This window comes from Trachemys scripta, chromosome 5, assembly GCF_013100865.1.
Source record: "Trachemys scripta elegans isolate TJP31775 chromosome 5, CAS_Tse_1.0, whole genome shotgun sequence".
Classification (NCBI taxonomy): domain Eukaryota; kingdom Metazoa; phylum Chordata; order Testudines; family Emydidae; genus Trachemys; species Trachemys scripta.
Genome location: NC_048302.1, coordinates 115,583,995 through 115,611,965, shown reverse-complemented (window position 1 = coordinate 115,611,965; position 27,971 = coordinate 115,583,995). Strand labels below are relative to the sequence as shown.

At 39.9% G+C, this 27,971-nt stretch overlaps 1 protein-coding gene across 3 annotated transcripts in view; it reads left to right on the top strand.

Annotated features, from left to right (window-relative positions):
• The window catches only part of PPP2R2C (protein phosphatase 2 regulatory subunit Bgamma), a 270,028-nt gene that overhangs the window by 106,929 nt on the left and 135,128 nt on the right, over window positions 1–27,971 (top strand). The gene's annotated exons all lie outside the window — the stretch shown is intronic.

The window sequence follows — 27,971 nt, the reverse complement described above, 5'->3', positions numbered from 1 at the left end:
CGTTATTTAATTATTCCAAATGGATTCCTATGGAAACCTGTATAAAAGATGGTTGATCCTATGTTCATAAACTAAGCCCTTAAACTGTATTCGACCAACATACTGTATAATAGAGAGTGAGTGCTGTGCAGAGGCATTAATTAGTTATTGTTTATGATGTAGTGCCAAGAGGCCTGGTTCAAATATAGTATTTAGGGAGATTGTTTTCCAAAGTAGGAACCTTCGTTTCTCAGTTCCCAAACTGTAAATATAAATGCTTGAAACTAATTGTACCTCCTAAAACACTAATTCCATTAATTCATCTAAATCCAATGTTTGTTGAAATTCTCAATGCTAGTAAATTTTTATCAGATGTCTGTATTCTTGAGGTCCAGTTTTCAAACATGGCACATTTAGGAGAATCTCTGTGTAACAGGATTTGGACAACTTCTCAAGGTGCCCACATTTGAAACTTGATCCTGAAATATTTTCCAGTATAACTGAAAGTAAAAGTCATGATGCCCTTTCTTTTTAGCCACTTGTACCTCATAAAATGAGAGTACAAATGTCTTAAATATTGGGTGAGTCTGGACTATAATAAAAGTCTCAAGGTATTCTTAAACACTTTAAAGTGCCTTTCCTATGCTGATAAGTGTCTATGGAATATGGCACCTTGTTATTACTTTTATATATTTTTCTCCTCTTTATAGTTAAAGCCATATTTGCTGGCCTTATTATTCATATTGGTGCCAGTCAAGATTGCTGGGGACTGTACAAACACATAGGAACGTAAAGTCTCTGGCCCCAAACTGCTTTACTTTTTTTTTTTTTTTTTTTAAGCCCTACAGAATTAATACAATTTCTGTAGGCGGGGAGTGAGCAGCATTCGATTCTGGCTCACACTTCACAACTTAGTTAACATTAGATATGTTAACTAAGTTGTGAAGATGCATGAGCTGGAAAGAGCACATCTTCCTTTTTGGATTCTAGGTCAAGTTTTTAGGACTTGCAGACAATGTTCCTTCTAATTTTTTACATCCATGTGCGGAATGAATTTTATTATGTGCACCAATATGGAGGTGATGTGTGGCGGGGGTGGGGCCGAGAGGTTTGGTGTGTGGGAGTGCGCTTAGGGCTGGGGCAGATGATTGGGGTCCAGGGGGGGTAAGGGCTCCGGCTGGAGGTGAGGGCTCTGGGGTGGGACTGGGTATGAGGAGTTTGAGGTGCGGGAGGAGGCTCAGGGCTGGGGCAGAGGGTTGGGGTGAAGGCTCGTGCCGGGGATGGGTTGGGGTGCGGGTTGCCCCAGGGCTGGGATGGGGAGAGAGGACTCCCCCCAGACCTCTCTCGCCGCAGCAGCCCGGTGCCACAGGAGAGCACCCCTTCCCGCCTGCAGAAGCTCCGGGACTGGGGCTGGGGGAGAGGCACCTCTCCCTGCCTGCAGGTCCCTTGATAGCCTGCTGTGCTGCTTAGAGGGAACTTAGGTGGCAGCTTAATTAAACATTTTTACTTGCGCCTTTCATATGGAATTGAAGAATGATAATAAGCAACCCTCTCCCTCTTTTGCCCATATTGTCAGATTAAAAAAAAAACAACTTTTGCTTTTATGGAGTAAAACTGAACTTTAAAGTAAAATTGCAGTGTAATTCTATATTTTTTTTTTAACATGACCTCTGGTTGCAACAGAAGCCATATAGCATTAAGGGCCATAAAATTAATTAAATTAAGAATCAACAATCAAGGAGGAAGCTTCCATCTTGACGATCTAACAATACAGAGAAGGACTAAGAGGAGAGATGAATATGTAAATAGAAAAGTAACAAACTTGATTTAAATTAAACTAACGAATAATTATGAAGCGTGAACACGGTTCCCTGAAATGTCTAAAAGTCACTTCTGTCTTTTACTATTGAATGGGAACTACAATCTCTGAGGCCTTCTTGAAATTGCTGGACTGGCATTCTTGAGAGAAGTACCATACATCTGTTTTTTCTGAGAGATAGTAAAAGTATATTTCCAAAAGCTTACTTAAAACCTCTTTTTTTTATACATTCTTCACCAGAAAATATGTATTTGGCTTACCAAGGCTTGATGGTCGCTGCTATGTATGTGGGCAGAAGAGGGGAAGAGGACACAAAAATGGGGGATTGGTAGTTCTGCTGCATGTTTCCCCATCCCTACAACCCCATGGAAGCCCAACTGCACTCACTCAACACAGTGAGGTTGGCAGAGTAGAGGAGCGGTCACTCTCCATGGGTTGCTCACTTTGTGACTGTGCAAACTTAATGTTGCAGTTAGTGCTAGAAATACCTCTATTACCTCTGTAACACCTCTGTAACATCAATTCATCCCCCACCCCTGCCAGCCAGGGTAGCGTGCTTTCCTCCAGGGCCAACCTACTGTGTAGAAGAAAAGGGCATCCTGTAGCCAACATGGAGGATTCCTGGATTATGTGGTTGGCCTCTCATGTTCTCTTGCATCCTAGTTATCTATGGTGTTTGCATACTTCCTCCTCCCAAGACTTTGTGACTTTCTATTTCCCTTGTCCTTCAAAAGAAAGGTGTGTGGAAAACTCTACCATGTATTTTTTCACAGCAGTAATCATCTGGACTTAAGATATGATAACTTAATAAAACTATACATTAAAAAATTCCGAGTCAGCAGAGACCAGAATAACTTTCCTTTTTCCCCTGATGTGCATTCTGCTCTGAGTAAGCTAAAACTTTACATTCATTTTCAAGGTCCGGAATAGCTGGAAAAGCCAGCCTGTTTTATTTTTATCCTAAGGCTACCTTGAAGGCCATGACACTGTCTCATGTATATATGTATTCACTGCAAAATGCAGCTCTTACCAACCATATATGGGCGTGTGATGATGTTGCTATGGTATTTCCTAAGGTGTCCAGTTTTATATAACTTGCGCTAAACTACATGTTATGGTTTTTTTTCTTTGGAGTTGATGGTACATTTAATGTTGGAATATTTTGTAGCTCTCTCTCTTTTGTCTAGGTTCTTACACTGTGTTCATCATTATAACCTATTCCCCCACTCTAGTAACTGCTTTTGATTTCTAAGTTTTACATTTAGATAGCACCTTTCATTCAGAAGGATCCCATGTATCTTTACCAAAGTTTTAAAAAAACATTTTGGCCAACCTTTCATATCTCATTGAGATACAAAATGGGAGTGAAGCGAATGAAAGTTCTGCACAATTAAGGTCTGTAGAATCATACTTTATACACAGGAATTACTTCATTAGACTGAGGAGCGGACCCACTTCTGGGTGAAATACAGAAACTGTTAAACAGCATACAGCAACAGTGCACAACATTTTGAAGGGGATTTGAAGGACACTTACCAAGTTGAAACTACAGGTGGAATCTTAGGCAGGCAAAGTGTAATTATTCACATTTAGAATTTTGCCAGAACAACAGCTCTATTATCCCCACCCTTTGGAGAAATTCCATGAGAATTTGAGTTTGTATTGGAGATCTCTCCTCCCATTACCGACCCCAGCCTGACTCTTAGTTTTTTAAATTTGACATTATAGCCCACAGTACTGTAGTATGACTTTAGGAAGACTAGTTGTGCTGTTGCTCCGTAGTGCTCATTGTGTAAGAGACTGGGAGAACTCAGATGTGGAAAGCCTGATTTTAAGACGCAAGATTTAATATGTGTTGATATTTTAAAACAATTCCCTTTTTCTAATAGGGAGAAATTGTTTGTCACAGTCTTTATACAGCTATAACCAATCCTTTTTGGCTAAACCTATTTGCTTTTAGCCAGCTAAATCTAGCACGAGTGCATTCCCCTGACCAAAAAAAAAAAAGATGTGATGCTTGTGAATGTTACAAAGAGATTGCTCTTCGAAGCAGACAAACATGCATTAGTAAGGTTTAGGAAAGTTGTTTTTGATCCAGTAAAACATTAGATTCATCACCACACTGAAAAGAATAATTTATTTATGTATTTAAAATAGGTTTCTCGCTCTTTCTCTCTTTAATGGACTATACTTTGATATATAGAAATCATTTGTATGGGTGTCAAACTAAAAACTGCTGGGTGGGAAAACTGTCTTCCCCACTGGAAACAGCAAGAAGTAATGGAAGATATTTTTTTTAAACTTGGTTTTCTGACTGTGTAATTGCTTCATGAGGATGAATACATTTAAATCACCGCAGTAATAAAACAAAATGCAGCTATGGAATGTGCAGGGTGGGACAAGAATGAAAAAGTGCTACTCTCTTGTATTAGAATAATCTGTGCGCAAATGGTCTCCTCAAAGCAGTCAGGAGCGACAAGCGAAGGCACTTTCCATCTTAAAATGGGGGTGGGGAGAGAGAGCGAGAGAGAGAAATTTGCTTTGAAATAAACACCAGAGTATGGGAATATCCAGAGTGAAGACAGTATCCTTTGTTCGTTCTTAACATCTGTGAATTTTTGCAAGGCTAAGATATTGGACCTTGGTGAGTGCTTGTTCACTTTGGGGTTGAAAGATTATTTTCCACAGAATTTAATTTCCTTTCATACTGCATATTCTCGTTCTTTAGTTGTTAAGTTTGCTATAAGTATTAGGCAGATGCAGCAAGAGCAGCAGAAATTCACAAAACAAGGATCCAAACCCATTGCTAGGATAAGCAAATGAAACTCCATTGAAGACATGAAATTGGCCACATTCATTAAAAGGAAGAGGGGGGCTCTTTATAATACCCAATAACTGTGAATTGGGCATTGAGACTATTCTTTTTTCCGACACTTGTAATGTGAAAGGTGCTGGACTGACAGCCCTGGAAATTGAAGTCCTCTATTTCTCCACAGGACAGGTATAGCATGGGCAGCAGCAATGCAGGCTTCCCCACACTGTTCTGCCAATGTGTCTCAACCTTGTTCTGAAGAGATCTCTTCTGGAGGTGAGTGGGTAGCTTAGTCTCTATGTCCCTTCAGTCACTGCCGCCTCTGATGATTGCCAACAAAGTTGCCAAGTAGTTGTCCACTACAAAGTGGATTGAGACTACCATTTGACTTACATAAGTCTTCAGTGTGTAGTAACTTTCTCTTACTATCTATGTGAGTTGGATTCATAGTGATCTGCAGTACTTTAGTAGACTGCAGTGAAATTTCCTGTGTAGTTAAATGGCAGACCCAAATTTTCTCCTACCTTTTTGTTTTTGTTTGAAGATCCCATGTAAATGCTATATTAACACACGTCCACATGCATGCAGATAGCTTAATGCACTTCCTTCCTAAACTTCATGAGCAAAACCAGCTAGTGCAAGCAGCCCAGCTCTCTTAGAGAACCCTGCTGTAATAAACTGAGGTGAAGCACCAACAATTTGTTAAATTAATCTCTATTTCCTTCTTCTAATGGGAGTGTTTGTACTTGTTTTTAATATAAAACTATATCTTGACACATTCCTTTTTCATGTCTACAATGTAACTTAATATTAACATTTATTAGGAAAATTAATGTTCTTCCTTTGAATTCAGTGAAAGTGATAATTTGCAGCATCCTAAACGACTATGAAATGATAGTCAGTGGTACCAGATAAGCATTTGAATTTTAGTAGGAACTGTCATCTAATGCAGAAGCCATAAGATAGAACACTTGAAAGAAACTGATGATGGCATTGATAAGCTGTCAGTATAAAGACAATGCCAGCTCACTTGTGTGGTAGATAAACAGCTGTAACATGTTTATCTTCTTGGATTTGCTCACCTAAAATTGAAAATTGAAAATATATTTTTACAGCTTTCGATGCATTATCCAGGATATTGCATTGCAGCAACCAGATTTTTTTTTTCTGGATAGTGCCGGGGACGGGATATAGTTCTGAATCTGCTTGACTCTGTTTGTGACTGTTTATAGCCGTATATGGATACTAAGGAAATATAACACTATTTAATCCAGTTCTTTTTCTTGTAAACTCATCGTTTTGGATCTTATTAAACTTGAAGAAATAAGAAAAATCATATACTTACCGTAACATACACAAATACCTGGAAATAAAACTATCTGGAGTGTTTTATTGCAGAATTTGTTTTTCTTTTAAAAGACCTGTTTGAAATTGTGTATATATAATCTACAACAACAACAAAATCAGTGATATCCCTAAGGGGCCCAATTCTGCCTTTCTTGTACATCCAAAACAGTTACTGACTTTAGTGGAATTTGGGTTGGAGGATTGGACCCCTATTTTATAATAATCCAAGAATTTTTCATTGATATTTAATTTTATATGATAAATTATTACCATGTGTGGAACACCTGATCAGTGTTTATGCGAAGGTGCTTGAACATATAATTTTTTTTTTTTTTAATTTTGAAGTAAATATCTGTTTGGGAGTCGGTTATAGATGGTAGGGTGACATTAGGAAGTATTCAGTTTACATAATTAATAAGTCACCTTAAATGAAATTTGCACAAGACTGCGAAATTGATTTTTCAGTTCTTGTGAATGCATCACAGATCAGAAGTCTGTCACTGTTTTTGTTTAAAGGTAGGCCTGAACTGCAGTGTTCAGATCCAGAGCTGAATTTCCCCAAATTTGTGGGGGTTTGAATCCAGACTTCAGCTTTAAGCCCATCTCTAGTTTATATGAATCTTTAAAAATAATTGCATAACTACCTCAAATAAGCAGTATTACAGTGTATTCCATTTTCAACTTAAATACCAATATATAGTTAGATTAACAATAGGATGGTGATGTACTTCACTCTGCTCGTATTTATATAATTTTCCTTTTTCTACTTCATATAGCGCCATATCCTGCCACCATTACTCACATTGAATAGTACATTACCCCACAAATAGTTCCATTGATTTCAATAAGAGTGTTTGCAAATCAAGGTATTAGTCCATGCAAGTAAGTGTGGCAGAATGATCCTGTAGCCTTACTCACATGACTAGTTCAAATGACTAAATTGGGACTCGTCCCCTGAATCAGGGCTGCAGGATTAGGTTTATGCTGTAGTTAGAAATGTATAATGGTTTTAGTATCACTTCTTTACCAGTAGTTTTATATTAGTCTTTTTAATAGGATTCTTGATGATGTGCAGAGATTGGGTGTAATGAAAAGTTAAACTAGACTCTGAAATTTATACATAGTCTCTGAGTTAGAGTGAGTTAGTTTGATGTCCATTTAATCTCAAAATCATCCAGATAAATAAAGATAAAAACCATGAGACTTTTCAGAAACACGGTGATCCAGGGATGATGATGATTAACCCTCACTCTACTTCAGGTGCCTTAAAGTATCCTCCATAACACATTAATTGCTGACATAGTGCATTCAAAGAGTTAACACTTGTAGTGCTCTAGAAAGAAGTGTTAACATGGCATTTTCAAAAACAAGCATTTTATTTGATGCTCTTGAAAATGTTTCACATGTCACCAATAGTCTGCTAAATATAAATGACTGAAATGCAGCACAGGGAAGATGTTTATAAGCAAAGCATATGTCCCCACAATCTGTAGGGAAATAATTGTGCTTCCTATATCATTTGGATCTTTAAACTAATTACTCTGTGATCAGAATATAAAAGGATAGTTTTAATGATTTATCATGTAATTACCATTAACTACCAGAATGTTACCACAAATAATGTGTGGTCATTGGAATTAATTTGTTTCCTCTCTCTTTCCAAGTTTTGCAGATGATTAAATTTTTGCTCATTATCCATCTCTGTGTCACAAGTTTAAATCCAGCACAGGTCATTAGTGACTGACAATCGTTAGCAACCAGTGGCTGTTTGGTGGCCTACGTGAAACTTGTTTGTATGTTTTATTTATACAGCACTTAATAAATTTGGCCCTGATATTGCAATGCCCTCCATATGGGAGCAGGTGTCTCTGCCTGCCTGGAACTCATTGCAGGATCAGATTCTAACTTGGTAAGCTCTTTAGGGCAAGGAACACACTTTCCTTTGTGTTTGTACAGTACCTGGCAAACAGAGACGCTGATCCTGGCTATGACCTTCAGACACTATCATCGTACAAATAATAAACAGTTTGTTCATGCATTTTATAGACAAGTAAAGAAAGACAATGTCCTGACTCACAGAGCTTAGAACTTGAAATTGATTGTCTCAGGCCAGTGCCTGGAGGGGTAGCTGCTGACACAGCACACACAAAGAATTGCAATTGGCGCTAACTTGCTCCCTCGCTAGCATGCTCAGCAAAGGTCTAGGACTGAACTATCATCATTTCCCTATAGTTCATTCCTTTATGCACCTAGGTAGGGCTGATAGGGAACGGTCTATTGATATTTCCCATCTGTCTTGTAGTTGTTTGCAGTGTTGGTCCAGGATATTAGAGACACAAAGTGGGTGAGGTAATATCTTTTATTGTACCAACTTGTTTTGAAGAGAGAGACAAGCTTTTGAGCTTACACAGAGTTGTTCTTTAGGTCTGGGAAATCTACTCAGAGTGTCCAAGCTAAATACAAGGTGGAACAGATTATTTAGAATCAATAGTTAACACATATTTCAAGAGACCATTCAAAGTGAAGTGGCCCTCTCTAGCTGGGGGTGGGGGGAGGAGGAAGAAGGGGGGGAAAAAAGCTGGCGGGGGTGTGTGTGAGATTAAGTGGGTTATAGATTGTTCTAGTAAACCATAAATCCAGTGTCTCTATTCAATCCATGATTTTAAGCATCCTAGCAAAGTTCTGAATTTAACTTCCCAGGCTCGTCTTTGAAGGTATTGTGCAGGTTTTCTTTGAGAATGAGATTGAGAGGTCAGATATGGAGTGATCACTTTGTGCAAAGTGTTCACTCATGGGTGATATAGTGTTTTTGTCTTTTATCATTTTTCTGTAAGAGTTCATTTGAGAGCATAGTGACGGTCTGGTTTTATCCACATAGTTGTTATTGGGGCATTTAGTGCACTGGATGAGGTACACCCCATTTTGTGAGAGGCATGCGTAGGACCCATGGATCTTGAAGGGTGTGTTGCAGAGGTGTTGACATTGGAGCCATGGAGCTATGACTACAGGTCTTGCATCTGTTATTCTGGCAGGGTCTGATGCTGTTTGAGTTGGTGCGCCCTGGTCTGTGGGGAGCTTGCTTCTGATGATGAGCTTGGAGAGGCTGGGAGTTGTTTGAAGGCCAGAAGAGAGGGTTCAGGAAAGATTTGTTTCAGGAGAGAGTCCCCATTGAGTATGGCTTGTAATTTTTTGCTGGGTACCCCATATGGGTTCCAGTGTGGGGGGCAGGTGAAAACAACAGGGGTGTGTGTGTGTGTGTGTGTGTGTGTGTGTGTGTGGTTATTTCTATACTGAAGCAGGTTATTTGGGTGGCCCATTCTGTGATGTGTTCTACTTCTCTGATGGAGTATCCTTGTTTGGGGAAGGCGGTTTTAACTGTATTCAAGTGTATATCCCAGACTTTTTCTCCTCTGAACATATTCTGTGGTATCTGAGTGTCTGACTATAGATAATAGATTGCTTGGTGTGTTTAAGGTATTTACTGTATCTGAGGATATATCATCAAATCCTTCCCCAAACAACTCCAAGAGACATTCTACAACCTCGTCCACCACGAACTCACACCAGGGGCCTTCTACATACTTCCCAAGATACACAAACAAGGGAACCCCGACAGACCCATCATATCCCACCTTTCCTGAAGGAATATCAGGACTCACAGAAACCAACCTCAAACCACTCACCACACAAAGGGCCAGCTTCCTCTGGAAACTCAACAACATTAACAGCCTATCTCAGAACACCATCCTTGCTACCAGGTTTTTCACCTCCCTTTATACCAGCATCCCTCACAATGACAGCATTGTGCCTGCCTCAGATATCAAGAAGACACAACCCTCAGATATCCACCCAAACTCATCCATTTCATCCTCAACCATAACAATTTTACATTCAACAACAAAGATTTTGTCCCAACTCTGGGAACAGCCATGGCTACTAGGCTGGCTCCCAATATGCCAATATCTTCACAGTTCACCTTGAGGAATTTCTGGACAGTTGCACCACGAAACCAATGATGTACATCAATGACATTTGCATCTGCTGGGCAGACGACCTAAACTCCCTGAGATATTTCTATCACCACTTATACAACCACCATCCATCCATCAAACTCTCTCTAGAATATTCCCACACTAGCATCAACTTCCTGGACTCCACGATCAGCTTCAACAATGGAACCCTACAAACAAAGATATACAAGAAGCCCATGGAACACCACATCTACCTTCACAGGTCCAGTAACCACCCCAAACACACGAAAACCTCTTTTATCTACAGGTACTCAGCTATCACAAAAAAAAAAAAGAACAACAGGAGTACTTGTGGCACCTTAGAGACTAACAAATAAATTTGTTAGTCTCTAAGGTGCCACAAGTACTCCTGTTCTTCTTTTTGCGGATACAGACTAACACGGCTGCTACTCTGAAACCTGTCAGCTATCACAGAATATGCTCAGAGGAGAAAATCTGGGATACACACCTTATATACTTAACTGCCTTCCACAAACAAGGATACTCCACCAGAAAGTAGATCACATCCTGGAATGAGTCACTTGTATACCTCGAGAGAACCTGCTTCAATACAGATATAGTCCCTCTCCCCCTCCCCGACTGCACACCTCTAGTTACCTACCACCCCATATGGGGTATCAGCAAACAATTACAAGCTGACACAGGCCAGCCACAGGTATTTAATTGAAGTGTAGACATACACTCTAAGTACATTTCCCAGACCCGAAGAAGAGCTTTATGTAAGCTTGAAAACTTCTCACCCTCTCTCATAAATAGAAGTTGGTCCAATAAAAGATATTACCTCACCCACCTTGTCTCTTTAATACACTATAAGTGTCAAACCATCACCTTGTTAACCACTTAGTACATTAAAAAGCAACAATAATTACCCTCCTTCATCGTACACACACACACACACACACACACACACACACACACACACACACACACACACATTCTTCTGTGTCTGAAGCTATCCAGGCCCATAGAGATATTGAAACAGGAATTATTTTATATAAAGAATGCCTAACAATCTTCCCACCCTTCTATTTAATTTTATGATGGGGCAGATTTTTCAAAAGCACCAAAGAGATTTTTGAGCACAAGTTCCATTGTGCTCCTAAATCTTTTAAGGCACTTTTGAAAGTCTCTCTCCCCGAATCTTTCTGCAAAATGTTTTTAACATCCAAATATAAAAATATTTAGAGACAAAACGCTACAACCCCCAAGGTAATATATTCAGACAAAAAGCAAAAGATGATACAGAGTCTGATTCTTCTCCCCATGGCCATATTAAAATGCCATGCTATCCACGTTATGCTAGTGATATGTGTATCAGCGTGAAAGGGTCCATCACAAATTGGCATTGAATTTTTCCAAAAGAGAAGCTATTGAAATCTGCCACAAAATGAAATGAGTTTTCCAAACTTCCTCCCTTGACAGTTGTAATGGTGAGTTCTTGTGTCTCAAGACTATTGAGAAGGTTGACTATGCATTTTGAAGGAGGAATTGTCTTTTCAGATGAGGTAGGTAGAGCAAATTTAGCGTTAATCCAACAGAAAGCAGAAAGATCCAGGCCCTAGAGTCTCTAGAAAAGGCATAAAAACACTGATGTATTTAATTCTTGAATGCTGTCCTCAATTGCTACATTAGGGCCAATACGGTGCCCATTGAAGTTGATGGAAAGATTCTCACTGACTTCAGTGGGTATTGGCCCATGCAGTTCTGATATTTTATAGACTGGCTATAGCTTAGTCTAGTCCAATATGTGCTTCTACAGAAAAAAGCTAAACCAAGGCTTGTGTTTTCTTATGAAATGTAGGAAAATGTTCTTTAGACAAATTTGTTTTTGTAAAAGAGAACACACTTTAATCAAAAGATTAAGGAGTCAATGAAAGTTTATCTTTAGTGAAAGAAAAGAGGTTAAGTTCCTATGAAATTGAACTGATTTAGGCTTCAAGAAAAAAAAATTAGACCTGATTTGTGAGGATAGCTTGGATTTACATGGACAGGGCAAGTTGAGATGGAGTTCAGTGCTCAAGTTATTCATAAGGTGACCAGATGTCCTGATTTTATAGGGACAGTCTAAGTATTCGGGGCTTTGTCTTATATAGGAACCTATTACCCACCACCCCCATCTCGATTTTTCACACTTGCTATCTGGTCACTCTAGTTACCCACCAGATCCTGTCTTTGGATATTTGCATGAAATCCTTGTTGATTTAGTGGCAAATCTGAAGGCAGATTTTGGCCCTTGGTTTGCAGATGAAGATGGATCCAGTTTATTTTTCTTATCAAAAGTAGGAGACTGTTACAGGATATACTCGCCCGAAGTCACTGGGGCCAGGCTGCCCTGTTCTTGAAGGACTGGGGCAGACAGAGGTTGAAGGAGCAACAGAGATGGATGCTGAGAGACAAGAACTGGCCCTGGGTAATAATTGGTGAGTGGAAAGTCCCAGGTTGCTGTTCATGTTACCACCCACACCAGCCTGTTGGGGCAGAGCTCCCCTTTTTCTCAGACAATCAGGAGTAGCTCTGGGAAGGAGCTCTGCTTCTTTCCTTATAATAGAGAAGTGCTAGAAGGAAAGGAGATGCCTGGTAACCTCTCCCACTCCCAGGCCTGGCAGAATGAGATGGAACTATGTGACTGCCTCCAAAAATATGGAAGAGGATTGAACACCCCTCTCTGGGGAGAAGGGATGTTTGCTTGTGAAGATTTTTTTTGTTTGTTTTTCTGAAAGGCTGTTTCCAATCTGGGCAGAGTTAAGTAGGAGTATTTTAAAGGGTCAGCTGGGAGAAGCTGGCTCCAAGTTGCTGCCTGCTACAGAGACCCTACTCAATGGCTCACGATGACTGCCTGGTGGCATTCTGTTGTGAGCATGGTGATAGTCTCAGAGAATCCCTGTCTTGTATTAGAAGAGGAATATAAAATTTGAGGGGCTAACGTGTGTCCCTAGTAGGTGTCCCATGGCACCTCCCAAAGGCATCGTCCCTGGAGAGAATAGAGGGAGGCAGAACGCTTCATGGGTGCTAAGGAGTGGCTGCTGATGCTTTTTTGGAAGTGCATTGTGCACTCCCCGACACAGCTTTCTGAACCACCAGTCTGTGCAGAAAGGAGGCGAGGCTGTTATCCTCACATTCTCCCCTTTTGGGGTCCATGCTGCTGGCTGTGCTTTGACTGTCCATTTGCTTGCATTAAGGGCTCTTGTGAATAGTAATGATGCGGGAATTGGGCTGCCCTGGCAAGGATGCCCAAGTGTACGTGTATGTGAGGATTCCCTTCACTGTCCTCACTCCATCCCTTCAGACACATGAACAAGAGGAAGCAGAATCTGGCCTTACGGGTCTCTTGCAAAACAAACTGTAAGCATAAGTATGCAAGTAATTTGTTGTTTGGAACAATCTCAGTTGCCTTCAATGGCAGATGTATGCATTTCCTTATGTGTTGCAGAGGAACCTGACAAGAGTTCAAAGTAGATCTCCTACTGGCTTTGAGCCTAACACTTCTGAGGGGCACAGAGAAAGAGAAATATGAACACAAATTGAATTGTGCCTTGCCTGTGGTAACAATATTTTTCAATCCACAGTGTTCTTGATTTCACACTGATACAGATCATTATTTGCAGCATTTCCCTCCCAATGATATTTCTCTTTTACAAAATTTATAATATTTTTCTTGTGGTAAATGCCAGCTGGATTATGCAGGGTCAGTGTATTTAAAATGTGCTTATAGACTAGACTGAGATGTGGAAATCTGTTCTCGCTCCTTCTAAGTCATTGACCTATTTTTATGAGGGAAAAAATAGTAAGTGAATAAAATGTTAAGGCTGTAACATTAACTGAAAATGATGACTTCTCCACACTCAAGGGATCAGTTTTAAAACATAAATTAATTGAATTTATCCAAGTTAATTTTAAAATGCCTAACAAGAAAAACAGCTGAGTGACTATTTTTGGCGATTTAGGCACAGAACTATGTTGGAATGATGCTGAAGGTCTGATTAGCATCAACAAAATCCAGGCCATTCAAGGCTTATCCATCCTGAAAACTTGATAAACAGTGCCAGCTAACCGGGGTATCTTCCTCCTGCGGTTGGGGGTTTGGTATTTAGATTAGAAAACACCAGTCCACTTTGTATTTAAGTAATGCAAGACAAATGGTGAATCTAGCTCTACTCAAGACCTGCCGGTGTCTGTACTATTTCTCATCTGGGATACTGGTCATATGATATCTATTACTAGCCATCAGTTCAAAGTTAGAAAACCTAAAATCCAAACCAGGCATGTAATAATAAGGATCACTGTTGTTTATTTCACAGTGTTCAAAGGCATGTTAATGTTTTGGCAGAAGGCAAAAAAAGAGATGGTATGAAATCTTGGCCCCTTTGAAGTCAATATAAGTTTTGCCATTGACTTCAACGGGGCTAGGATTCCAGAGAGAGTTTACAATCTAAATTTTAGATCTGACATAAAGAATTGGAGTGATGAACAGTAGGGTGAGGAAAGGGAAGGCGGATGAGTGTTATAGCAATAGAATTATGTGGGTTACTCATTTAGGTCTCAGTGCTGATCATCTTACTCCATGAGCAGTGTCAGTACACTTAAAGGGGCACACATACAGTAAGGTGCTATTCAATGTAAAAATATCAGTCTGCGTTCACCTAAGGCCAACCATATACTTTCAGTGTGAATGACAAAACAAAGATCCAATACACCAACTTGGATCATGAGTGTCCAAAATATATCTTATCTGAAGTACTTTTTAAGTTGACTATCACCATTGTATCTGAGCACTGCATCTAGCTAATCAGGTGATAACTGCATTCAGTTTCTCAGCTGTGGATTCTTTCAAAGGTACAGCTATAATGCAATAAAAAACTCTTGGCCCAAGTCTGCACCTGGTTCAACTGACTTGGGCTTGCAGGGTTCAGGCTACATGGCTAAAAATTGCAGTGTAGATATTAGGGCTTGGACTCCAGCCTGGGTTTTGAGACCCACTGCCCTCGCTGGGTTTCAGAGCCTAGGCTCAAACATCTACACTGCAATTTTTAGCCCCTCAGCGTGAGCCCCGCAAGCCTAAGTTGGCTGACCCGGGCCAGCCGTGGCCGTGTTGCAGGTCTTTTACTGAAGTGTAGATATAACCAAGATGTCTAGTAAGCAAAGGTCACTTGTTGTTGTTGTTGTTGTTGTCTTTACCACTGAGTCTCTTTCTCTTATTCAGTCTTGCTGAAGTCCTTACTTTTCTCTCTAGCTTGCTTAACTTGTTTAAAGTGCTTTGTGTAAGGGATACAAATAAATCAAACTGCAGGTATTCAAAATATTTCCATCTTTGTTCCTGGGGAAATACTAAAAAATAGATAGATGAAAATTGCCTGTGCAATGCAGTAAAATGATATTTTAGAATCATGATTTACTTATTTACTTTTCAATCTATTTTTCATTTAATTGATTAAATGTAAAAAAAAAAAAAAAATCTTTCAAATAGTGCCATAAATCAATATGTGTCACAAATATTGTACAGGAGGACTGGGCCCCGTAGTTATAATAAATCAATATATTTTTCTTTTGAGGACAGATTAAAGCAATTAGTCTTCTATGCTGATATAGGGCTATCAGTGAGTGCACTTCTTTATGCCACAAATACTGCATCTTAAATTATTTTCTAATGGTTATTGGCTATGATCAGCTGTATAGTGCCATGTACACATGACATGCTTCTTAAGGAAAAAATTTTTTCCTTATACTTAGAGATTCGAATCTATAAACACAGGCCTTGATCCTGCAATCAGGACCATAATTTCTATTGATTTAAAAGGGAGTTGGGTGTGTTTGTTTAGGGGCTTATTTCAGAGACTATGCAAGGGAGGTTTTGTTTGTCACAAAATAACAGCTGCGGCATACTAGATGTTGGCAAGGAGTGTTAGCTAATGGTTAGCACATAGGACTGGGAGTCAGGAGATGTGTGTTATATTTGTGGCTCTGCAACCGACTCGCTGTCTGACCTTAAGCAAGTTACTTGCTGTGCCTCTGTTTCCCCATTTTTGAAATGGGAAAGCTAATATTCACTCGCCTTGTGAAGAGGCCTAATGAACACATGTTTATAAAGCTCTTTGAGATCAGCTCATGAAAGGTGCTTTATAAATGCAAACTATGATTATTACCTGCGAGACTCCGGTTTTCAAAGACTTCTCTGGGTTCTTGATCTCCACACAGACTGGAGCTGGGCTCATTACCAGGTTAAACTCCCAGGCTGTACTTACACTATGAAAAGACCTATGATTGACAATTTATTACAGTGAAATCTGATTCCCTCAGCTCCATCTCAACTGCTGTAGGTTGGGCTGCTGGTGAAGATGGGGTCAGACAGTGCTTAGCACCCATTGCTGAGGGAATGTTCCCATAGTGGTTCAACTCATTGTGAGAGTTATCACTGCCAGATTTTAACTATCTCCTTTATTTTTAGAGTTCAGATTTTGAAACTACATATTGGGTTAGGTCCTCGCCCATGCTAAGCCTTCTTTGCACCATTTCCACAAAAATTCTCCCTTATCCTGCGGTAAACCCATGTACCGGGGGCAGGAGGCTTGTGTGCTCAGGTAGAAGAGTGCAGAATGATTGGGAATCTTAATATGTTCTCCCATGTGAACAAAAACATTTTCTTATAACCTAGGAAGGTGGCAGCACCAATGGGCAAAACAACTAACATTAAATGCACTTTTCTGGAAATACTTTTCAGGAACAAGTTACAAATATCCTGCAATGACTGATGATGATATAGCCGAGGGTAATTTGAACATGAAATTTCATGTTCAGATTGTTTGGGTAAATTGAAATTGGTGGGAGTGTGGTAGGCCTAGGTCTAGGGTTTTCTCCATTGGTAATTTTATTTTAAACTCCTTGACATTTGGCTCAGTCTGATGCATCCCAAAGGCAAAAATTTTGCTCTCCAGCAGTGTTTATGTGAGCCTAAGTGAACAGTATCCAGACAGCGGATGAGTTTTGCTACGGACAGGGAAATTGCTCCAACTCACCCTTCAGTTTGGTGGGGGAATTTTCCCAAATGCTTCAGAGAGTGAACAAGTCGTCTCTCTACTTAGTTGCGTACTGTCACCCATCACCGTAGTAGCTAAGCACTTTTTCATGTAAAATCAATAGCAAAGCCCCCAAGTCGACTTTCTGGAAGTTCCGGTTCTCCGGAGTAGTGTGGCCTACTGGATAAAGCACTGGATTGGGACTTGAGACATGCATTCTGTTCCTGGCTCTGCCACTGGCCTACTGGGTGACTTTGGGCAAATCGCTTCACCTCTGTGCCTGTGAAATGAGAATACTGGAAAGTGATTTGAGATGTACTGGCGAAAAGAACTAGGCATTATTATTCTTTCCAGAGTCAAAACTTTGCTTGAGGTAGAGGTTTTTTATTTTGTTAATTTAATTTTATTATTTCCTCTGTTTATTGGTTGGTGGGGGCTTAAGGCTAGAAGTGGACATCAGTGATTGTGACTGTAATTCTTATAGGGATAAGGCAGGCTTTTGTCAAAGAGGAAGGTTTGGCTTGCAGCATTTTCTGAAGACAGTCAGTCAGCACATTGCTGATTTGGGATCAGATCCAATATTGTCTGAGGTGCCCTCTTCCATTAATTTAAGGGCTCTCAATCTGGGAGTCACGTTCAGCCTGTCCTTCCCTTATTGCTAAAGGAGAGGGCAGTCCTGGCTAGATCCTGGCATCATGAGTGGGGCTCCTGGAAGGGTCCCAATAAGGAAAAAGTTAAGAATTACTAAGAAAATGTATTAAATGGGATCTCAAACCATCTCTCCCCCCCCCCCCCCCCCCCCCCCCGCATGCTGGATGATAGTAGGATAGTTTTGTATTGTGGTAGCACAGGTAGATGCTAAATATCTTGTGACACTTTTGGCAAACAGAAATGGTGTCCTGGCCAACATTCTCTCACTTATTATTTTTTATTATTAGCATGTAATGTCAAAAGCTGGGTATATACTATAATGATATAAGTGCATATTGTCTTTTCCAATTATCTACAGTTACTCTGCTCTTAGCATTCAGTCCCTTACTTTGAGATTATACCAAATTCTGTTTCATATTGGAAGGTTGGGTTCTTTCAGTCTATGTATACTGTTCATAAAATATCTCTACCCAGTATAAGTGGGTTGTTGAACTTGTATCAGAGCTCTGCAAACTATCCTATCTTTTGCAAACTGTGTACATACACCTTTTAGTAATTCCCTCGAGAAACTAAAGGTTGCCTTCTGTTGCACTACACTGCTTCCCAATTGTGTTCTTCTGAAGTCAATGGCAAAACTTCTAACTTTAGTGGGAGTAGGATCAGACCCTAAACTTGCTATATTATGTGGTATAAACATGTGTTATTACTAAGGGCCCGATCCTGCACTCCTAACAGGGTCAAAACTTCCATCAAATTCCAGCAGAGCAGGATTAAGCCACAGCCTAGCTTTATTCCGATTTGAACATCTACATAAAAATCTGATATGAAGACTAATTTGGCCCACCGGATTCCTTCATTTCAGATTAGATTACCTCATATGACATGAGGTTAAAAACAAAGGAAAACGTCACCATCTGCATTTTTGGATACCCGCTGTGCAAACTGGTAGTAGCATGTCGTCTACAAATAAGTGTGCGCTAGTGTCACTTTTAGGTCCCAGTGTAACAGAGAGGAGATAATTAGTAAAAGCGAAATTGGCTGAAAATAGCACTATTTCATACTAGCTAATTTTAATAATATGCAGTTGCTATAAAGGAATCTGAAGAGAAAATATCTCTGAGTATCCTATTGTCATTGTGTAGGATCAGTCAGATATACGATAAAAAGATGTGTGGGATTTAAATGTTTTATATTTTTTAAAAATTAAAAGGGTATAATAAAATATAACTGTAGGGCTTCTATCTTTCAGCCTTTATTGAAGTGAGTAGTACTACTGAAGTCAAAGGTTACTCACATGAGTAAGGGCTGTTTTTAATCCCATATTTGTGGTTTAACAATACAATTAGAGAAATAAATAATAACAGAAGGAGAGAAATTGAGAGTTACAGATTAGATAACGGAGAAAAGATGGAGTGGTGCATATGTACAAATAGGTTGCAAATAAGGGGAGATTAACACACAAGCCTGGACTTCCCACCGTCACCCCCTTTTAACCACACACAAAACAACCAGCAATTTCATGATGAAACTCTAATGTGAATTAGAAAAGGACTTCTGCATTTGTTAGCACAAAGGAAAATAGACCTCCTTCAGAGTTTCTGAATTTCAAAGCACTTGTGTGTATTAAAATGCCATGCAGGCTACAAGGAATCCTTCTCAAAAGATGAAACATTGTCATTTGAAAAGAAAATAGGTACTTGTGATTTTTCACCACCTGGGTATTAATGCAGCCAATTACTGTGTCCTGCCTTTCAAACATTATTACATTAGAGCAAGAAAGGAGCCGATATTGTATTTTACATGACCTTTCTAATGCTATATATACACATATAGATTTGTGTTATTTGTCTCTTTGATTCGCCAAATGTTTCTTATTTGTGGCTCAAGGCATTTATTTATTGCAAGGCTTCAAGCTGTGGTAAGCAAGGTCATAGATTAAGAATTGATTTCCACAGTTGTTCTAGCATACAAACTAAATTTCACTTGGTTGGTTTTAAAAGCCGCAGCTGGACATAAATTCAGCTTTCCGTCATTATCTGAGTACTAATGTTAAAGAAAATGAGAAAATATTCTGTGTACATTATATGTTTAATTTAGCCCGTCAGCTAAGACTGCCCATGAAAAGCAAAGTGTTCATGGTCTGCAGGCTTCTAAATGTAACCATATTGTTACTGATCTGAGGTTTATTTTATTTCATCTGTATTCTTTCTTCATTCTGAATGTATCTTTATTTGGCAATCAAATATTATTCAGTTTTTGGTAAATTATGTTTTGAGCAATTTTTGTATGCTTGCTTTATTGTTTTTATTATATGCTTCCAGATTATTAATTTCTGCCTTTAAATGTGGCTAACAGGAATGTAGATTTCAAAATGGAATACAAGCCCCTTCACCTAGAAATAGATATCCTGTTGCTATGTTACCTTACTGTAACTTAGAGCACAATAATATAGTCAGACTTAAAATATGATTAGACTGTAAATTGAATCTCTCTACTAATGAAATGAATAGCCACCAGGGCAAAGGGTTTCCTCAAGATAAGGCTTTGTTATTGATGATAGCAATAGTAGAATTTTATACCATGGTATTATTCTGTGTATTAATTAATCTGTATAATTTTTAAGTATGAATGTATAATTTTTCTTCCTAGGGATGTTGCATGTGACATGAACTAACTGGGTGGCATGTTGTAGAAAGGACATCTGAACTAACCAACCACCCACCCTTTTGTCATGAACGTCTGTTGATGATGCTTTTGAATAAAGATTTTTGATATGGCACTCTGCATTCCGTTTTTGATACCATAAATGAATAGTACAAGTCTTAGTATGTAATGCGCAATGTATAGTCCTAATTAACATTTAACATCTTCACAGTGCTTTACAAATATTAACTATCCCTATAACACCCCTTGAATGCTAGCATTTATCATCTGCATTTCCACTTAAAGAAACTGAGGCACAGAGAGTAAATGATTAGTACAAGGTAAGAGAGAGTGAATCATGCTAGGTTAGAATTCCTGACTCTCAGCCTATGGTTCATGCCACACCTTTTTAAAGTATTCTGTCGTAGAGAGGCAACTTGACCTAATGGTAGCATATATAATCATGGGAAATGACCAGGAGAATTGCATCCATACAGTCACTCACTGTTGCTCCTGCTGTCTCCATTCTGTGCTTTTGTTGATGCTGTACAGGCTTCAGGAATGGAACAGTGGGACATTCTGGTGTCTTACTATATTCAAATGAGGCTATTCAGCCTCAATCCCCCCCCCCCCCCCCCCCCCAAAAAAGGCTTAGAAAAAAACAAACAGAACCCCCCCACACACACACACGCACACTACACAGTGAACACTCCCAGTTGCTCAGTAGCACTACATTCCAGAGAGGAAATAATGTAAGTGCTGTGCTGAACTCTTTTTTGTTGTTGTTACAGTGCAAAGAGATTGAATGGTGAACACAAGGGGGAACTCAGACATCTAATGTACTAAATGATTTTCTTTGTAGTGGCTGCAATATGTATTGAAAGAAAAACAAACAGAGATTTTATGACTGATGCTTGGGAATAACAGTTTGGCATATATAACGAGATTGTTCAGGGATAGGTCAACTCTAAGTTAAAATTCCCTTATTTCAATAATCTTTAGAATAATCTTTTGGAGAAGGGAATCGGTACAACTAGTTTGTAAGCTAGTTTCCTTCCCTTTCTGGACCAAATTTTGCCCTATCTCAAGCCCATGTACTGATTTTAATGGGAACCATGAGCAAGCCATTCAAAGTTTGCATCTGATCCTGTAGCTTCATTTTAATATATGCTTACACTGCATTTACAGACTGAGATTGCCCCTTGTTTGGACATAAATCTAGCTAACTCAGATGCCAGAGCAGCGAAGCTTCAGCAGTTACAAGAAAGGTTCTGCATGGGCTTGTACAGCATGCGGAGGCATACGCTGCCACAGCTGTACCGCTGCTGATCGATACCCAAGCTAGTTAGATTAGTTTGCAAGCTCTTCGTGGGTATTTTGTGTATTGTAAAGTATTGAGCTTATTGTCAATGTGAAAGAAAGAAAGAAAAGAATTCCCCCATTACTTTAGCACCTACTTATAGTGCTGTCTGCGGGGGGAAAGGTATCATGCTAGTCAAATAGGTTCAACCCACTAAATAGTCATGCTTCTGTGAGTGATGGTGCAGCATTACTGAAAGTCCTGCTAAGAGTGATTGCTGTTACCAAGCCTTGGGGGCAGGAGGGCATGTGTTATGAGTTGATTATTTAAAACATGATCAGGACACCTTGTGCAACTGGTCAAAAGATTTCCAATGATGTTCAACACATGGAGGCTTTTTGTGGAAGGACAAAGTCAAAAGTTATGTCAAGAGTCTCGAGATGGATTCCATTCCTTTGAACAAATCCCCTCAGCAAGTGAGGAAATGGAGTGGTATAAACATCTAGGTAGACAGGGCAGGCTCCCTTGTATATAGGTGATGTCTACCCAGGGGCAAGACCAATACATTAGTTCTTGGTGATGCATACCAGATCTGAATGATATTCTGCTAAAGGGCATAGGCTTTATTAACAGACCTGGCATTACTCAAGTAAATACTCATTCAGGAGGAATGCAAAATACTTCTTTCAGGTTCACCCACATGAATTTTCCTCAAGTCAAAGTGAATTGATGAAGGAACCTAAAAAACAGGTGCCTTCTGCTTCAGTAATGAGGTTGGTATAAGAACATGAATAGAATAGAATCCTCCAAGAGGATTGCCCTAACAGCAGGTGTCTTCCTCAGTTCCATTTTCCATTCATACCAAAGGCCCGTACCCCCAGAAACAAACACTTCACATAAAAAGACAAATGGAAAGGGAGAGAGAAACTGATTTTTCCTTAGTCCCCAGATACTTGTCCACACCCTGTACAGTGCATTCCAAAGAGATGAAAAGAACATGGAGTGGGTAAAGAGTGTCAGGCTCTGTTCATATAAGCAAAAAGAGCGGGCCCTGCAGTGTCCATAGAAAGGAGTTGGCAGTGTGTTTCAGTGGAAGTTCTGCCCACACTGGGAATGGAAGGTTGAGCCCTGTTTTGGTAGAGTATTTGTATTTGAAAATAAAATCCATCAGTCAATATAATTGTGTTTACATTGCTACAGTCCTAGGCTGGCATAGGTTTGTCTTTTTAACACCACTGTAACTCCTGCTATTGCCAACTTGCAAAACTATGCCTTGTTGGAGGAATTTGTGTGGTCTGTACCAGGCAGACAGGTTTGCTTCTACTCTGATTACTACAGGGCTGTTAATAACGTATCAGTAAATTGATAACTTCCCTTCTATTGGTTAACTTGGAACATAAATATGCTTGTGTACAGGGAGAGTCTTGTTGCTGCAGAAGAGGTGTATATATTGGTGGTCACTGTGGTAAATATCCACATTTTGGCTTCTCTTCATATCACACTTACTGCCTGGATGTCAACTTAGGGCTTGATGCAAAGCCCATTGAAATCAGTGGAAGTCTTTTTGATTTGCAAAATGCTGTGGCAATTGGAAGTGCTAATAAATGCTAAGTACTTTTTCCATGCCCTGATTTTTGCACGTTTCTAAATCATGTCAAAAAGCACATCACTTTTAAATGTTTGCTTCTTGATTGTATTTTAAAATGTAGCTATAAGGCAGTATATGTTAATGTTTAAGTTCTTCTGTGTCCAACCTTTCCAGCCAGAGGACCAAACGTGTTATTTCAGAAAGGTCGAGGGGCCTCTATCAGTACTGTAGAACGTATTTTCTGGGGCGCAGGCAGCGCAAAGGGAGCAAAGATGACCTGCACATGTCTGGCTGTCAGAGACTAAGCATAACTCTTGGGGGGGCATGTGACTGCTGCACATGTCTCCTCTGGGCTGAGGAGCAGCAGCAGAGCTAGAAGCACTAGGGAAGCAGCAAGCAAGTGCCTCGGGGAGCATCGTGTGGCAGCCGGATCCCGCAGGCAGGGGGCATCACTGGCTGTTGCCAGGCTCCTTTGGGGGAGAGGCAAGAGCACGTCAGGGGTGCATCTTGGAGGTGTGCCGCCCGCCTTGCCTGGGGAGCGCCTGGCTGTGCAAAGGCATCCCTGTTCAGGGAGCAGGGCAGGGAGAGCTGCTGGGCAGCCAGCCAGCGCCCCGGCTCCCACAGCACGGAGAGCCAGGGGCATGGGCAGCTCCCACCAGCTTCCTCCTGAGAGGAAGCGACAGTTTTCAAACTAGAGGGATCCTAGGTGGGTGTGCCCCACAGTTTGAAAACCTCTGTGCTAAATGGAAGGCAGAAATCCTGTGGAGGAACATGACCCTGCATGCTCCCTTTTCCGCACACGTCGCCTCTGCATGGCTGGAGATTCCCCCAGTTCATGGGAGTCTCCAGTGAGTGTAAAACTAGCATCTACAGCTTCTACATCTCCCTCTCTGCAGCCCCTGGCACCAGGCATGTGTTTGGGGGTTGGGAAGGGAGTTCTGGGAGCACACATCCTTGGGAACATAGCTAGTTGGCACAAGTTTAGAGTAACAACAAGGCTGTTCTAATTGGGCCTCGGTCAGAGAATCAGAGAGTTAGAGCCGGTTGCTGGTTCTCAGTTTTTCCCTTTTTCCCCTACCTTGGCCAGCTGTGCGGGCTGCCCGAGGTTTAGGTAGAGCCCAGTGAGCTCCCTTGCTCTCCCTGAGCCCATCAGGCTCCTACCTTTGTCCCCCTGCATCCTCCCCATAGCAACAGTGCTGATTCAAACACTTCAGTTTGCTCTCACTTTCAGATCAGAATCGAATACACATTTTCTTAATACAGGTTTCAGAGTAGCAGCCATGTTAGTCTGTATCCGCAAAAAGAACAGGAGTACTTGTGGCACCTTAGAGACTAACAAATTTATTTGAGCATACGCTACAGCCCACTTCATCAGATGCATAGAATGGAACATATAGTAAGAAGTAATATATATACATACAGAGAACATGAAAAGGTGGAAGTAGCCCTACAAACTCTAAGAGGCTAATTAATTAAGATGAGCTATTATCAGCAGGAGAAAAAAAACTTTTGTAGTGATAATCAAGATGGCCCATTTTGGACAGCTCACAAGAAGGAGTGAGGATACTTAACATGGGGAAATAAGTATCCTCACTCCTTCTTGTCAACTATCCGAAATGGGCCATCTTGATTATCACTACAAAAGTTTTTTTTTTCTCCTGCTGATAATAGCTCATCTTAATTAATTAGCCTCTTAGAGTTGGTATGGCTACTTCCACCTTTTCATGTTCTGTGTGTGTGTGTATAGATATATATATCTTCTTACTATATGTTCTGTTCCATTCTATGTATCTGATGAAGTGGGCTGTTGCCCACGAAAGCTTATGCTCAAATAAATTTCTTAATACAGTCACCCTGGAGGGTAACAGTGTAGCACCTCAAAAGAAACAAGCGTGCCCAGATCACAGGTTACACATCATTGCTCTACCTCCTGGAACTTGCTGGTGAAATGTGCCCATTGTGTGGTGTTAAGGAGGGGGCATGCAGTAGGTTGAAAAAGGAGCATTATACATAAAAATGAAACGACGCAGCCAAAGGCAATAACTTGTACTGTAGGTATTTTGACCCTCGCAAATTTGGAATGTGTGGAACCCATCTGTGCATCATTTCTGTTCTGTACTAACTCCATTCATGACTCATACGTAGCCTTATAACCAAGAAGAGGAGCAGCGAACTTCTTAAATTCCAAATTCATGTGTCTCAAATAGAAAGCAAAGCTAATCCCCAACACAGCCAAGTGTGAAGCAATCCTGCTCTAAAAATTCCACCTCTGTGCTTTTACCCCGCTGCTGTGATTACATCTGAGCAGCTGTAAGTTTTCAGTAGTGCTGCAGCAGTTTGGTTTCAGTTTTTAATTAAAAAAATTCTCAATACTAGGGAACTGAACAATAGAGTATCTTTTCTCCTAAATAAAAAATGTTGAAGTGCTGTTAACAGTAACAATTGTGCAGATGGAACGTGGAGAGATTCAGCAAGCATGAAATAAAGGAAAATATGTTAGAAAAGGAAGAAATGTAAAATAATACATGATTAAAAAAGTAGTTTTACGGTTTCCCTTTTTTCTTCACCGCACTCATTTCCCATAATAGGCCTAGTGATAATTCTGTAACTAGAGGAAGATAAGTTCTCTGGGCATTAATTTTTCAGTACAGTTAGCAATTCACTGTTTGGGAAGTACCTGAACTGTAATATAATATTAAAATTAGGTATTGGTAACCAACAGTCATACATTTAATACTTTGGAATCCCTATAATTTACTACTCTGCACATATGTTTCCATAAAGGGATATAAACTTGATTTATTTTAGTACCACACCGTAAAGTGAGCTACATTAAGGAGGTTTTGACAAAGGCACATATTTATATTTAGACACAGATAAACAAATATATTAAGCTGCATAAACACCTGCATCATATATATTGAACATTTTCCATCAGGCCTCTTTCCTTTGACTGAAATCACAATAGAACGAAATGAATTAGATGTTAATAGCTCTAAGTAGTGCAGGCTGAAGAGAATATTCTGTCTGGCAGCATACACCTTACATTCTTTGGTAAATCTGGGGAATAGAAAACACTACTGTAGATGAAAAGTGAGAATAGTTATATCTTTGCTATTTGGATAAAAGATATCTCAGACCTCTGTGATCTAGTCTCTGGGAGAGCAAGCCATGCTCAAGTCATTGCCTTTTTGACATTTCAGCACTAGACATGGAAGTCTGTGTCTGTATTAGGTACATTTCAATGGGTAACTTTGTTTGTTTCTAGACACTGTGCTATACCATCTGGTCACCAGCCACTTTATACAAATCTCATAATATCTATCACTTTATAAAAGGACTAAACTGTCCAGCCAGTGTTTACAATCAGATGATCTGAATGGAACCAGGGAACATTTCCCCTATGAGAACTCACAAGTACTTTTGGTTGAAAATTCAAATTATGAGAATTTGCACTGCAGACTTTCTAAACATTTAGCTAAAAATTCATTTAGTTGTACAGAAACATTACTAAATCCTGGAAAGAATAAAACAGATTTTTTTTCAAGCCATGGGATGCATAGTTGATGGCACTGTAGTTTATAAACCGGGACCACAATTTTTAACCTTCTTGCAAAATACCCTAGATCTACATATGGCATCTAAATATTTCAGATGTGAACACTCACCCAGATGTTGATATTATGGCCACTGAACTCCAGTTGTTTGGTAAGTACGTTAAAATATTATTTTTATTAAATGGAACTTATTTATTATGGATTCTTTACCAAATTAAGAGTTTTTGTAATGGATATTTCGTCACTGAAAATCAGGCTTACTATATGGACCCTTTTTCAATCCTCAAACCCCAACCAATGGTAGATATAATCGTTCAGATAAGCTTGAGCCTTGATTTGAAATACCTTTTTTGGAACATTAAAATGAGGTTGAGAAGCCAGAACATTACAAGAAGGGTGCACAACAACTTTCGCTCCGTGGAACGTCTGCTGAGTGTTTTGCAGTGCCTTGCATGCAGTATAACATGGCTCACACATGGCACATTGAAAGAGCTGGCTCAACCAGAGGGAAGTGGACAAAAACACGCAGAAGCTGAGTGGGAAGTTTGAAGCAATTGAAGATGTAGAGATCATCTGGTGTAAAACACTTAGGTATGCACTTCTTTTACCAACAAAATGACATAGCACTTGACTGTTTTCTAATATATGTATACACACTGATTTGTTGATGTCACCGTACTAATTTGTTAATAAGTTGAAGAAAGGAAACTGAAAACAACAAAACATAGATGGGGCCCAACTCACTTGTCACTGTGAATTTTCTGTCCCCTTCTCAGCCCTCTGTAAAAGGCTGTTGGATGAAGCAGTTTGGCTGGAGTTCTAATGATGTGGGAAAGCAAAAGAGAAGGACCTTCAGTTTGGTGCCACAGATTTATCAGATTGCCAATGCACTGCTCTGTAACCTGTAGTACCTGACCTATGTTCTGTAGGCCAGATCATTATGTATTTAATCCAAGCCATCGATCTTGTGTTGTGTTCTTGTCCTGTCCGAATTCACTCCTCTAAGACACAGGTCTGCCAATGTGTTCTTAATGCTGTATTTCATGTTCCATTTTCTTCTCTAAGTCTTAACGGGTTTGCAAAATTCATACCCAGAGAAGAAGAGTGGTTTTGGTCTCCCCTCTCATTATATTATATAAATCATGAGCATCTGAGAATGGTGTGTGAAGGCTGGGAATAGTTCTCCACCTCTTCCTTCAAAAACTACTCTAGTAACTCCTCCCTGCTCTACTGC